General features: G+C 32.6%; 1 long non-coding RNA gene across 2 annotated transcripts; it reads left to right on the top strand.

The window, feature by feature from the left end:
• Positions 1-277: 277 nt before the first annotated feature.
• On the top strand, positions 278-3,998 carry LOC128227392 (uncharacterized). Of its 2 annotated transcripts, none has more exons than XR_008259807.1 (6): positions 278-363; positions 1,210-1,331; positions 1,583-1,735; positions 1,950-2,056; positions 2,302-2,415; positions 2,618-3,998. It is a non-coding gene; the product is annotated as an uncharacterized LOC128227392 (long non-coding RNA). The 2 variants fall into 2 exon arrangements; XR_008259806.1 differs by having other exon boundaries at positions 1,963-2,056; positions 2,618-3,997.
• Positions 3,999-13,517: the final 9,519 nt, after the last annotated feature.

Genomic DNA, 13,517 nt, shown 5'->3' on the forward strand with positions numbered 1-13,517 from the left:
TATTATTCATTTGTAAGGAAGGCAATAAATGTGACGCGTCATGAGACTTTTGACCCGAAACCGATAGCCTCGATTTCGAGAAAAACGTGCGCAAAGTTGAATGTGTAAAAACATAAATAAAGTAATGAAGTATTTGTCGTTAAGCCAACCATTTAAACTTTTGTCACCCTAGATTGTTCAGTCTAACATACTCTTGAAAATGTATTGTTCATAGAAATAGTGGTTTTTAACCACTTTCTTTCGTATTGTTTATTACTTTCGGTGTTATCTCCCGTAGCTGTCATGTGCTATTTTTTAACCCAAATTTGAGGATGTAGGTCGAGCTGAACCAAAGGCATTTACATCGAATTTTGGAATTTGTAGGTAAGTAGAATTCTTTTCATTGTTTAAGCATATAAGTTTACAATGTTTTTATTTTTTAATGTAATGCAATATATTTTAAATTAGGTCTAATGGATGGAAATTGATTGAAGGAAAAGAAAGCGGAAGTGAAATTTTGACATTGAAAATGTAAACAGAAACAAAATCCAGCAGATATTCTCTTTTTGCATACTTATTATCACCGAAAAAGGACATAAACAAACTAATGTTCATTATCTCAACGCAACCAACTATCAATACAATTAATGATGGATTTTATGAATGATTTTAAAGTTGTATATTAACTATTTTTTAGCAATGTTGTAGACACAGGTACTTGACACACACTTTTTTAATGTTCTAAAACGGCTATATACTATAATAAGATATATCTAAAAATACATATATAGGCCGATTTTGCAAAATATTTGATTATGTGACTAGCGCCTGTGGTTGTAGATGAAGTTGTAGATAAAAATATTTTTTAGCAATGGTGATTTATGTGCACAAAAGACAACCTCATGAGGTTCACGTACATTGAAATGAATTACTGTAATGATGAAGATGATCATGATAATCATGATAACAATAGACTGGTGCAATTGGTGGACATGTTCATATAGAATTAGCACAAAATACTGTTTAAAAGCCAGGACCAATATTAATGACTGTAGCTGCAAGCTGCTTTTTGATTATGCATGAGGTTCAGACTACCAGGAAATTTCTTTGGCATGCAAAAATGTGTACATGTAAGACTGCCAGGGTATCACCCCAACTATAAACAGTTAAAGAATTGCATTTCAGTAAATACATATTTTTAAAACTATATGATCAAATGTGAAATTTCAGGTGAAGCACCTGCTGTACATAGAACAACAATCCATTGCAGCTTTGACTATGCCGAACAGGTCTTCCACCCATACTAGGCACAGCAAGTGGGCCATGCTTTGAAGAGTTCTGTAAATCATATGGTAAATTGTATTTATAAATTGAGTGGTTAATACAGTTTTGCCATCTCACTTAATTTTTATAGGGGAAATGGAAAACTCTTATATTTTATGAATTCACTAAAAAGAGCAGAGAAGCGCTCACATTTGCTCTGCGACGCTCTTGTTTACATATTTTATATCACCATTATTCAAGGACCTTACTTGAACATAAAATTATAGTGTAAATATATATGTTTACATCTTTTCTATTTCAAAGTTGTTGTTTCTTCCAGGTTCACAGATATTTATCTCAGTGATGAAGGGTTTAGCTGTTATGTGGCCAATGGTGTGGTACCTCATTTTCAACATCATCCATATTGAGAAGAATCTGCAAACCTGCACATGGACAACTGTATTGGGCAGAATAAGATCAATGCAGTCATTAGGTATGATTGACAAAACAGTGTTGAAGTACATCACTTATGCATAGCATATTGATACATGAGAACATTAGAATAAGAAAACAATGCAACATTTATTATTTTTTCAATACCAGTAATCAGAAATCTCAAAATATTCATAAGTCTTATAAAAATAGTTTTGGCTTACTTCTCTAAATGTCATGGATTGAAGGCAATCAGTTCAATAAATTGTATGTAGTTCTTTGTTTAAGGGTCTGATGTATTCTGAAGGGAGAGAAATAGCATTTACTTAAATTGAAGCGGGTGACATAAGGTTCAGTCCTGTCTGGATTTGGTCTGTGGAAGGTAAGTTGTAATAATGTTGTTGTTGTTGTTTTTAATTTTGGTGCTTTAAATGTTTCTGTTGTAAAACTGAAATTGTTTCTCTGTTGATTTAAAGCCATATTAAAGGATGTTGTATATACAAATATTGAAGTTTGGTACTTTATTTAAACACTGAACTTGTTTTTATACCTTATTATGTAAAAGAAAGCTTGTATTAAAACAATAGGTATTATATCATAATATAAACAACATGTTTATTTACTTAGACCAAATGGAGGCAGCAGACATCCTTTGTGGATTGATGACCTTGACAAACTGGTTATATTCTTTGACTGGTTGGAGTACACCAAGAGACCCCTGGAGTCCATTCCAAACTTAAGGTAATATCATCAGTTCAGGTATAACAAAAGCATTATAGACAGTATCACTGCCTGTGTATTTAATTCTATAAACAGAAAACTAAAACAATTTTAGACATTACATGTATTTTCATTTTCATTCAGATGTGTGTTTTGATGTTCAAGTTAATTTTCATTATTTATTCCAAACACTAAGTATTGTACTTTGAACATTATTTTGCAGAACTTCAGCTGACAACCCAGTGAGAGAAATCATGAGAGAGCATGTTAAGGACAGTGAGATTGAAGTTAAAATTGACAAGCCCACAACAATGGCTTGTCCATAGAGGGTACCCTGAACGCATCCAACTAAAAGGACTTAATGCAAAAAGGCTCTGATCCCTTAAATAAGTGAAAAAACTAATATACTGATATGTGATATTTATAAACTAAATATAAGATTTGCGAATGCTGTTACTGAGCTGATGAAATCGTGTATCATTTTTTTATTGACAATTATTTATTCAATAGAAACATGTTCATGTGAAATGAAGCTACCAGTGATTTTGAGTTAAAAACTGAGGTTTTAGCAAATGAGTGATAGAAGGGTGCTACACCCTGTCTTTTGTTGGTAGAACCCCTCTGCCATAATGGAGACCACAATATGATTATTATTAATACAAACATAAAACAATCTGGCAGTTGAATCCTATATATGCTTGAATTGAAGACATTTGTAATATTGTTTGTCAAATTTAGTTACTTCACAGCCTGATAAAATGTACCTTAGCAACCTTTCAGTTTTTCTTCCATATCTTTATTTTTAAAACCTTCCTGAACCCTATAAACATTTTCAGCTTTAACTTTTACCTATGAAAATATAATTTGTCATGTACTATGTGGCCAATTGCATACTTCTTAAAACTACATAATGACGTGTACATGCTAAGTAGTTAGTATGTTAAATAAATTGTTTTCATTTTTGTAAATGTGTCCATTTATTAAATGATCTATTTTTACAAAAGTGTAAATTGTGAAGTATTGTTATGTTTATTAAATAAAGAGTATATTTACTACCATTTCATGTGTTCTGAGCAATGAATGGCTATACAAAAATCACATTTGAGGTAAATTGGTAAAGTTGGTGTGAAAATAATCATGCTTGTGGCCTGTTGCCATGGTAAACAGGATAAAAAAACACTTAAATACCATTCAAATAAGGTAAATTGTAGTAAATTACAGGGGTAACATACTTTAACCTCTAGATATACATTGGTTTGTATAAGGTGCAAGTTCAAACCTAATGTCAATTTATTGTGAAAAATTGCCAATAAACTACGGTACTTGGCAAACAGTTTTTATTTATTCTGAATTTTTTTGAATGTCAAATACATACACCATGTACAGTAAGGTTTAAGGATATCAATTAACATCAATTATTATTGAATGCTTCATATGGCATTTATTGTATATTTAAATGCAAATTTAACCCCAAAACGCCTTTTTCAATAATGGTTGCCATAGTAACCAATTAATTTTCATTTATTTTCTCAATAATAATTGAGAATAGTTTTGAAAATATGTTGTTTTCGTTATAATGTTGGAATAAAATGTAGTGATGAATATTTATTGCATCTGTGAATACAAATGTTTCAATAAATTCTTAAACTTTACCGAATTTCCAGCTGTTTCTTAAACAAGTGCCCTTCTAGTTTTTGTCATAATTTCGTTAAAAATATAAATTTTTGAATTTTATTTTCAGTATTTGTATCCTAAAGAATAGTACTGTCAGAAATTACTCATATCTCATTTTCGCCCAAAAATAGGTTTCGGGCAAAAAATCCCGTGACTGGTCACAAATATAAACAAGAATACGTCATGTATATTTATGGTTATACATGAGAGACTGCGCATACGAAATAAAACGATTATAGACACTTAAAATAATGTTTGAATGCGTCAAGGCACACACCACACACCACTCCTCCTCCTCCTCCTCCTCCTCCTCATCATCATCATCATCATCATCATCATCATCATCATCATCATCATCATCATCATCATCATCATCATCATCATCATCATCATCATCACCACCACCACCACCACCACCACCACCACCACCACCATCACCACAACCATCACCATCATCATCATCATCATCATCATCATCATCATCATTCATTTTCGAGGCCGTTGATACACTGAATAATGGTATTGGCCTATAATTGAAGCTGTCAATCGTATGTTTTACCATCAAAATCATCAAAATAGTGCTTTATTTCTAATGTCCTTTCTATTGATTAACTACCGCGTTGACATTTTTTGCTCAGTTAGAGTTTTTATATAAAACGATGTTTTTCAAATAATTTACTTGTAACATTTGTAATTCGGCCTGGGAAGTTAACATAAAAGGTCTTTTTGTTGCTTTTTATTATGTATTCATATTCATTTTTCTAAGTAAACTACATCAAACCGGTGAATAATTTAGCGTCGCGATATATTTTATTTCTGATGCATAAATTCTTCCTTAAACTGATGATGAACTAAAGCAACAACTACAACAGCGACAACAAAACAACAACAACAAAACGCACGCATTTTCTACTACTTCTAATACTACTACTGCTACTGCTACTTCTGCTGCTGCTGCTACTACTACCATATATTAAGATTTTAATGGACAAGCATGCTCAAATTAAACGGCCCATTTCTCTCTTACTGTCAAAAGATACGTACATTGCATTTATAACTTTGATTTGTAATAATTTTCACTACCTTTGATCAGAAAGTTATTAATTTGATCCTCAGTGTTCCTTTCAAGTAGGCAGTAAAATATTACAGTAATATTGGGGTATGTGGATAAAAACGGTTTTGGGTTGTCGTAAAATGTGACCAGGAATTTTACGGCGATTGGGTGTCGCGTTGGCATCAGTTCAAGGTCAATGTCTGCTATAAATAATGTGTACTCGTGAGTGTTCACAGGTGTTTGTTATTTCTAGTGGTTTTTTTATTACAATTTGAAAGATATACGTACATCGTAAACTGTAAGACGTATGACAATTCTAACTTTCTGGTAGTATAAGTGTCATGTAACCGCCTCATGACCCACCCTTTTTGTAATATGTATCCATTTGCTGTTTAATCATTAACAAGATGAATTTAATCATTTCACACACACAGAAAAATGCGCATTCTTTTATTAAAGCTGTATAAATATTGAATAATTTAAACTTAATCGAGGTTTAGATTGAACTTCAATTATTGTTTACATATCTAGTGAAAACGGATTATGAAAGACCCAACGGATACTTTTAAAAAATGAATTATTTTGACAACCAAGTTTTCAAAATTAATAATTGATTTCACAATAAATTATTCACAATAGTTATTCAGCTAGAAGCGATGACATTTTGCCATTATTATATTAACCAATTTAGTATACCCCATCAATTAATTGTAACTCTACAGAGGTATGCAATAGCCGCTCTTTTGTATTATTATCCCATAATTCAATTTCACATGACACCTTGCACTTATATAAATACTCAGTTTAGCTCTAAATAAGTCTGCCCTGGCTTATTGGTAGCTGTAATCTGAAATGGAACATTCCGACTAGTCAAGTGGCTCGGACAAAAGTGACACCCACTTATTACGTGAAAAACAACTTTGATTACACCTTGTTGTTTTCTGGTATTTCATCTGCGTTTGCGTAGGACGCCTGAAGTCTTATTCGAAAGAAAACGTCAGGCAAGTCATATCGCTTGGACAAATGTGACACTAACTTATAACGTGATAGTTCTAAGATCTCATTTGTGATTTTCTGGCCTCAAATATAATTTGGCCTCGAAGTCCTTAAATGAACAATGTAAATGTTTATACAGTTCTTGCAGAGATAAAGTAGTTCTGTACAACAGTGAATTCGTTTGGCTTTGAGTATTCATAGTTCTGCGGTGTTCCCTACCTATGGTTTGTAAGAGTTAAAGCATCAAATATACAACTCAATAGGGCATGGGACTTTGGAATTCCTGACAGACTAGCATTCGTGAACGAAGTTACTACCATTATAGAGGCAATAGTAGTCACTGTAACTATTGAAATTGAATACTGAAATACTTCTGATCTTGTTTGTTGCCGTTACTTGTTATCAGTAAGTGGCACTTAAGTCAGATATAAATCAAATATATTATTTTTCTTATATCACGATATTGGAAATCAAGTTGCGAGTGCACACACACACAAACACCGTTTCGAACATGTACCTTTAGTTTCACTACTTCAAGGATGGGTTGATAAATATGAAAGTAATCCATAAAGTTTGTTTATGTGGAGAGAGATCAGGGTAAACACAAGTCAGCCAGTTTGAGAACTTTGAATAAAAAACAATTTGTAACAAACTTGCCTCTTCAGTATGTGGAACAGACAATAACACGTTTCATGACTGTGTTACACCGAGACTGTAAGTTTTGGAAACTAAACCCCTAGTCAAACCGAGAGCGCTAGTTTTGAAATCGAAACTCATAGTCAAACCGAGACTGCTAGTTTTGAAATCGAAACTCCTAGTCAAGCCGTTATTGCTAGTTTCGTACTTTGTAAACATGTACTGCAGCCGAAAGATCCCCCGTCTTTAAGGGGTCGTGGTCAATGTTATTAGCTCGGATAGTTTTATCGATTTCTTTTCATATGATACATAATTTATTATTTACAGTTGTATAGTTATTAGGTTTTGTTTATGAAGTCGGCTAAGTAACGTTTGTAATCGGAACCAGTATGTTTTGTATTAAAGTTACACTCATTATTCAAAATCAATACCTACACATGTAAAACATACACACATTTTGAGTGATACACCGTCAAATACTTACTAAATAATGCACTTATGGAAAATATTAATTACTTTAAGCAATATTATAACCATGTATTTAAAAGCGGAAAATGCAAAAATATTAAATGATTGGTGAATGCTAAAATATTTACTGCGATCTCCTATTGTCTCGTAAGGTAGCAATACCGTGTTTTCTGCACATTTCTTTCAAATTAAACTCGGTGTCCTTCATAAGATCTATTGTTTTCGACATTTGTTCATCCTTTTTGGTGTATTAAAACAATTGTATTAAATGTGTTAAATCTTATGTTTGAGTAATAGTGCATCTTTAAAATAAATGTTCCTAAAATTAAAAAAAAAAAAATGTTGTTCGCTTCCTTCTTTCAATAAATGTAACCAGATGTCGATGAACATTGGTGCGAAAGTTTCTTGAGAAAAAATGAGATCACATTTTGGTATACGAAAGTCAATGTACCTGTTAAACATATTTTTGTTTTAGATTTGAACAGTACAGTCAAGTTACAGGTTGATTATCCAAGATCATAGAGATACTAAATTATAACTGTCGACATCGGGTTTTTATAGAACAGAACACAATTTATTTCCTTTTAAACAATTCAAACAATTACTTATGGATTACTAAAAGATTTTCTTAAATGAAATGAAGTGTTTTTTTAACAATTCGTGCATGAAAAATGAACTATGGTGTAAATATAATGAATAAATTGCGGGGTTGATTTCATTATCGGGGATATGAACGCAATCGGGCTGGTCAAAGTAACCCCGCAATTCAATCCTTAAATAGTCAATGAAATGGGTCAAACATGACCCTTGATCATTTGTAAACGAAATTTTATGCATAGCAATTGGTAAAAAAATATACCCTATGTAAAAAATGTATATTAAACAATATTACGAAACAATTACTATTACTGGGTATTTGCATTTCTTAATTCAAAAGCCTTATACACAAAACTGGCTACATGTTGTAGTAAACGCTTATTGTGTAACTGAAAAAAAGCTCTTACGTTAACAATTATCCCCCCTGAATTGCGTTTTATAAAATCCATCGTGTTACTTTCTCAGATATATTAAAACAAAACATTTAAAATACTCACACTCATAGTTAATTTCACTGTTAGCCCAAGTTTTGGTTGACAAAAAAATTGTCATCATTATCAAATATCTTGCTAAAACCATTCGTTTTCAATTTGTTGAATTAAGGAATGAATTGCGGGGTTAATGTCATTATCGGGTTATGGACGCAATTGGGTTGGTCTAAGAGTGTGGCGTCCGAAGGACTCCACGAGTACTTTGACCAGCCCAATTGCGTTCATATCCCCGATAATGACATCAACCCCGCAATTCATTCTTTATATTTACACCAATAGTACATTGCTTTATTCAAGAAACGTTAAAAAATACTCCATTTCATTTCGGTTTACATATCAGTAATTCTTTCTTACCCATTCTGTAAATAGGACGACCCGACTGTTACCGGAAACATTTTTTCAAATGACGTCACAATAACGCGGGAAAAGATCAACCACTTGAAATCACTTTAAAACGTAAAATTGAAACACTTTTGGCAACAAAACGTTTAAATTATAATAACTTAACACTTTATAAAATGTTGATTTATATTTTACGGGACCTGCTGACACAATGCAAACAATAACCATATCAATAGTTTTCATGTATATTGTTATGCGATGAAATGCGATCCGAACATATCCGAAGATGTTGCGTTCATCGATTGATGGACGCAATTGCCGAAAGGCAGTTCAATTAAGGAATGGAAGTTGAGGTGTAAATATTGCTTTTTTAAAACGACCTTAAGTGTTCAAAACAGGTAATTGGATTTAACTAGTGTTTACATGTTGACTGTTACATAAACCCGTTCTCAAGTGGTGAGGTCACATTCTTCTGAGTCGCACGTGTACTCCCTAATCTTGATCTCGGTTTGTTGGTCGACTGTTATGCTCGTGATCGCGAGCGACCACGCTGTGACGAATTATTTGTAGTTTTAACAGGTTGCGAGGGAGTGAATGTATGAGAAGTGTCACTAGCTTGCCTGGTCACCTGCACATAACTGCATCCATTACATACAATAGACATGCTAAATTGTTGCTGTTAATTAGGATGCTCGGCGTCAGGGTTGGAGAACCTTGCACCACAATTGAGTACGTTGCCGATGTTACTGTCGCAGTATCACCATGTGATGCCGTAATAGCGACGGTAGATCTGGATTGGCTGATTCGAAGCACGGCATCGTGACTTGAAGAGCCGGATTGACTTAATGTAGGGACTGCCCCTTCCAGTGTATTTAAACGCCTCGGGGGCGTTGCTCGTGATGGGTATATAATGTCCTGCCACTGGGTGATTTGTCCATGACAAGCCGGTAATTGGCGTATAACGCTGCTGGGAAACGCAGTTGCACACGATTGTTTTTATTTTCGCGGTTCTATTTAAAATAGCCCAAACACGTTTACGGGCCATCCGGATTTCTTCGGGATATTCCATATCCCCTGCGATGCCTGTTCGAGCCAGTCGCTATGCATTTCAACACCGCATCCACTTCATGTTTGTACCGAAAAGTAACAAAAATATTTTTTTTATGAGAATCCTATTACGCGAACCGGGTCCCAGTCTCTCTGTGTTATCAATGAAAATTTGATCAGAGCCTTAATGTTTCAGATAGAAAATCAATAACGTCTTTATACACAGTGCTATTGGTTCGTTGTTCTGCAAGGCCGTAAATTATCATTTTGTTTATTTTTAGTTTGAGCTTCAAGATATAACATTCTGTTAGTAAGACCTTTGATTTAATAATCTTGATCATCGACTCTAGATTTCGTATGTTCGGCTAGCATTTTCACGGAAGGCAGGGTTGCCGTGAGTCTTCAATCTTGTTAATTTGGAGAAAAGCTAAATCATCCATACCACATGTCTCAAAGTCTTTAAGTTCCTCATTACCCGTATTCCGCCTTGCTAGTATCTTGTTTGGGCAATCCATTGTCAACTCTGCACTTGACCACCTGTGCTTCCTGTATCGTCCGTCATTTTATCACTTGAGTACTGACTATCAAAGTATAAATCTTCATTTTCAATTTATTGCGAACAATTAAGAATCTGTGAAATTGACTCATCGTCCCTGACTGCCATAATTATAAAAAAATGGTATCACATCTTCATATTAAGGCTATTATCCTATGTCTAAAATGTGGCCTACACAGACCGCCAATAATCGATTAATCGCTCATATAGAACGTGAAATACCTTCACCATTAATCGATACATTAAATGAAAACGATATTACGCATCTGTGTTGTTAATTATACAGCAGCAATAGTATTGGAGTCTTGTGCATAAGTACTAGTTCACCAATCAATGAGCATAAAGGTGAAAACAAAATCTTATATTTTGGATATATCGAAGTGAAATAGATTATTCCCAATTACCCTTACCTCATCATGTCATCATTTTAATTCCGCTTAATGCACAATAAAATCACAAATAAATGAATGAGGAAGCTTTAAAATTATTTAATCGTTTAAATACTCAATCCATATCAAAATTCATACAAACAATGATTATACCAATGATAGATAGGGCCGAACCTGTCTTAGTCCTGTTATCTTTTCCCTCTATATATCATCTGATCAATACACACCGTACTTGAATGTCTTCAGCTTTCGTTGAGGAACATAAATATTTCATTTTCAATGCAATATATTTTATGAAGTCAATGTTTTGAGCCAACTAATATGCTTTACGCAAACAGCTCAGCTTAAATGCAATTATGTTTATTAACTTAAATCAAACTATTTGACTGTGTAACTTAATCAATCATTAGTTACGTTAATTTCACATTTTTATTTTTTACAAATTCACTTCTTTTTAAATATGCCGGAACATTAAAACACGTTAAGGTCCAAATAGATAGACCGAGAACAAATCAGAAACAGAACAAAACAACTAATTGAATTATCGTTCCCACATTGGATACAGAGTATATATATGGAGCAAAGCTGATTGAAAGAAAATACTTATATTACATATCGGCGACAGATATTATTTTCCAAACGAGATCTCTCCTTGCATAAATAGAGTAATTGAATTTACATCGCTTTTACTGAGATTATTTAGATTCCTGTTTATTTCTTTTTTCTTCAACCTTTTAAATTCAGTTTATCTGAACGAGGCGGTCACGATAAGTGTGTTTGATTAAGGATACAGGATGAGATTGCGTTTCAATTCTTAATAAAGAAGTAAAATAGGCCAAGCTTATTCGGCTCTTAATAAATTTGTAAACTAAGAAGGCCATGTTATCAGGCAAAAGCCATAGGGCAAACAAACACTTAAACTACAGGTCCCGATTTCTCGAAACTTCTTAAGTCCCTTTATTAATATAACAGGATTAAGCTTAACTCACTTTTTTTTGTTCTATAATATGTGTTATATTTACTTCTTTAAGAGTTTTTATAAATTATATAAGAAAAATCTGTATGCTAATAAGAAGAAACCATTTTTCATTTATCAAAATCAATTATTAATATGTATTTTAGCTAATTGAAATAAGTGACTTAAGCCTATTAAGCTTAAGAAGTTCATGCTATGTCATTATAGCATTGTAGAAATCAGAAAGTGAAATAAAATCAAAGTAATAAAACAAAACAAGTTAACACATAGAGGAGAGAAGAAACGTTTATTCATCGAAAAAGTATATACAAACTATGTGTTTGAAAAAAGGTCTAATAAATCAGTTCGATACTATTTCACCATGCAAATCATGCAAATACGTTCAAAAACAGTGGCGGTTTATGCACCCCCACAGTTGTCTGGCAACTGATATTTGAGCACAACGCTAAACAGCAAACTATACATTTCAAATGTAAATAAAAAATACTTTGAATACTCCAAAATTCACCATTTTTCACTGTCCATAAAGAAGTTGTTCTCTGTTTTTTTATGTATTTTCATGATTCTCGTGGTGAAATAGAATCAGACTGATAGTGTTTTTGTGTTGTTTTTTGTTGTTGCCGTAATGTTAGACGTTATATTACATCAAGAGTTCCTACATTAAGGTAAAGAGAAATAATTTAATAAGCACATATGTAAAGAGCTATACGTTCTTATTGGTTAACAAATTACGAGTGTTACAGCTTATGTATTGATTAAAAAAACCTAATATTTATGCATTCCTAATCTTTTTCTACAGCCAACAAAAACTGCATAAAATTTCCAGGGCAAACAGAAAAGTTATTTAAACATTAAAAATTGAGCATATATTACAAATGTTAAGTGCTCAAGCCGTCGTAAAGAAAAAGATGCAAACTCTCAATCAAAATTAGATAGAATGGTTCAAAATAATTATTTTGTCTCAAAACGCAGTTTCAAGTCACTCTTTTTTCTATTTTCACTTTATTCAAACGACATACATTAAAACAAATTTTGGTTAAGGCCCTTAGAAACATAGGTAAAAACACCGAGAGAAGCTTAAACGTTTGGCATCCGGGTAGGCGTATTTATATTGCGATAAAAGCGAAATAAATTCACTTACCGGGTCAAAATATCTTTTGAAAATATTTAACATACCAATATACTTCAACATACTTGGTCTACTAATATAATATTTCTTGAGGAATTGTTTTCAATTTTATTTTAATAACATGCATTCAAATAGGAAGTGAAACTCGTCTTTTTATTTGTTACATGCATTGCATAGTCTTTTATTTTTTGGTATGTTAGACCATCTACCTGTTTCAATTTTTATTTTCTATTCTACCATACCAATTTTGAACAAGAGTGTCCTTGACACATCGTTTGAAAATATTGACAAAATCATTTACATTGTCTACCCTTTGTGCAAGCTACACCTCATGAAAACCGAAATTACATAGAATATTTCTTAACATAGATACCTAATTAGTAGTTATACGATTATTTTTAAAATATTGAAGTAATACATTATACATAACTTTAATATACTTTCTATCTTCACTTTTTAAAAACTTTAAACCAGTACTTAACAATATAAGTTAATCGTTGCGTGTAATATTAGGTCTACCTACCCCCCCCCCCAATACTCTCAAAATTCAAAGTCATTCTTAGTAATAACTTGAACACACCAGATACTTTCCAAAAAAGTGTTATAATTATTTTAATGATGCCTGCTTCGAGAAACCCAAAAACTTCACAGCTGTTAAACAGTATTAGTTTAACTAACTTATCAAATAAATCAAGAGCAGGTTCAACTGATCAATTAGTAAATTTAAACAAAAATATTTTTAACTTGTAAATTGCTTTTTGAAGTAAT

This window comes from Mya arenaria, chromosome 3, assembly GCF_026914265.1.
Source record: "Mya arenaria isolate MELC-2E11 chromosome 3, ASM2691426v1".
Classification (NCBI taxonomy): domain Eukaryota; kingdom Metazoa; phylum Mollusca; class Bivalvia; order Myida; family Myidae; genus Mya; species Mya arenaria.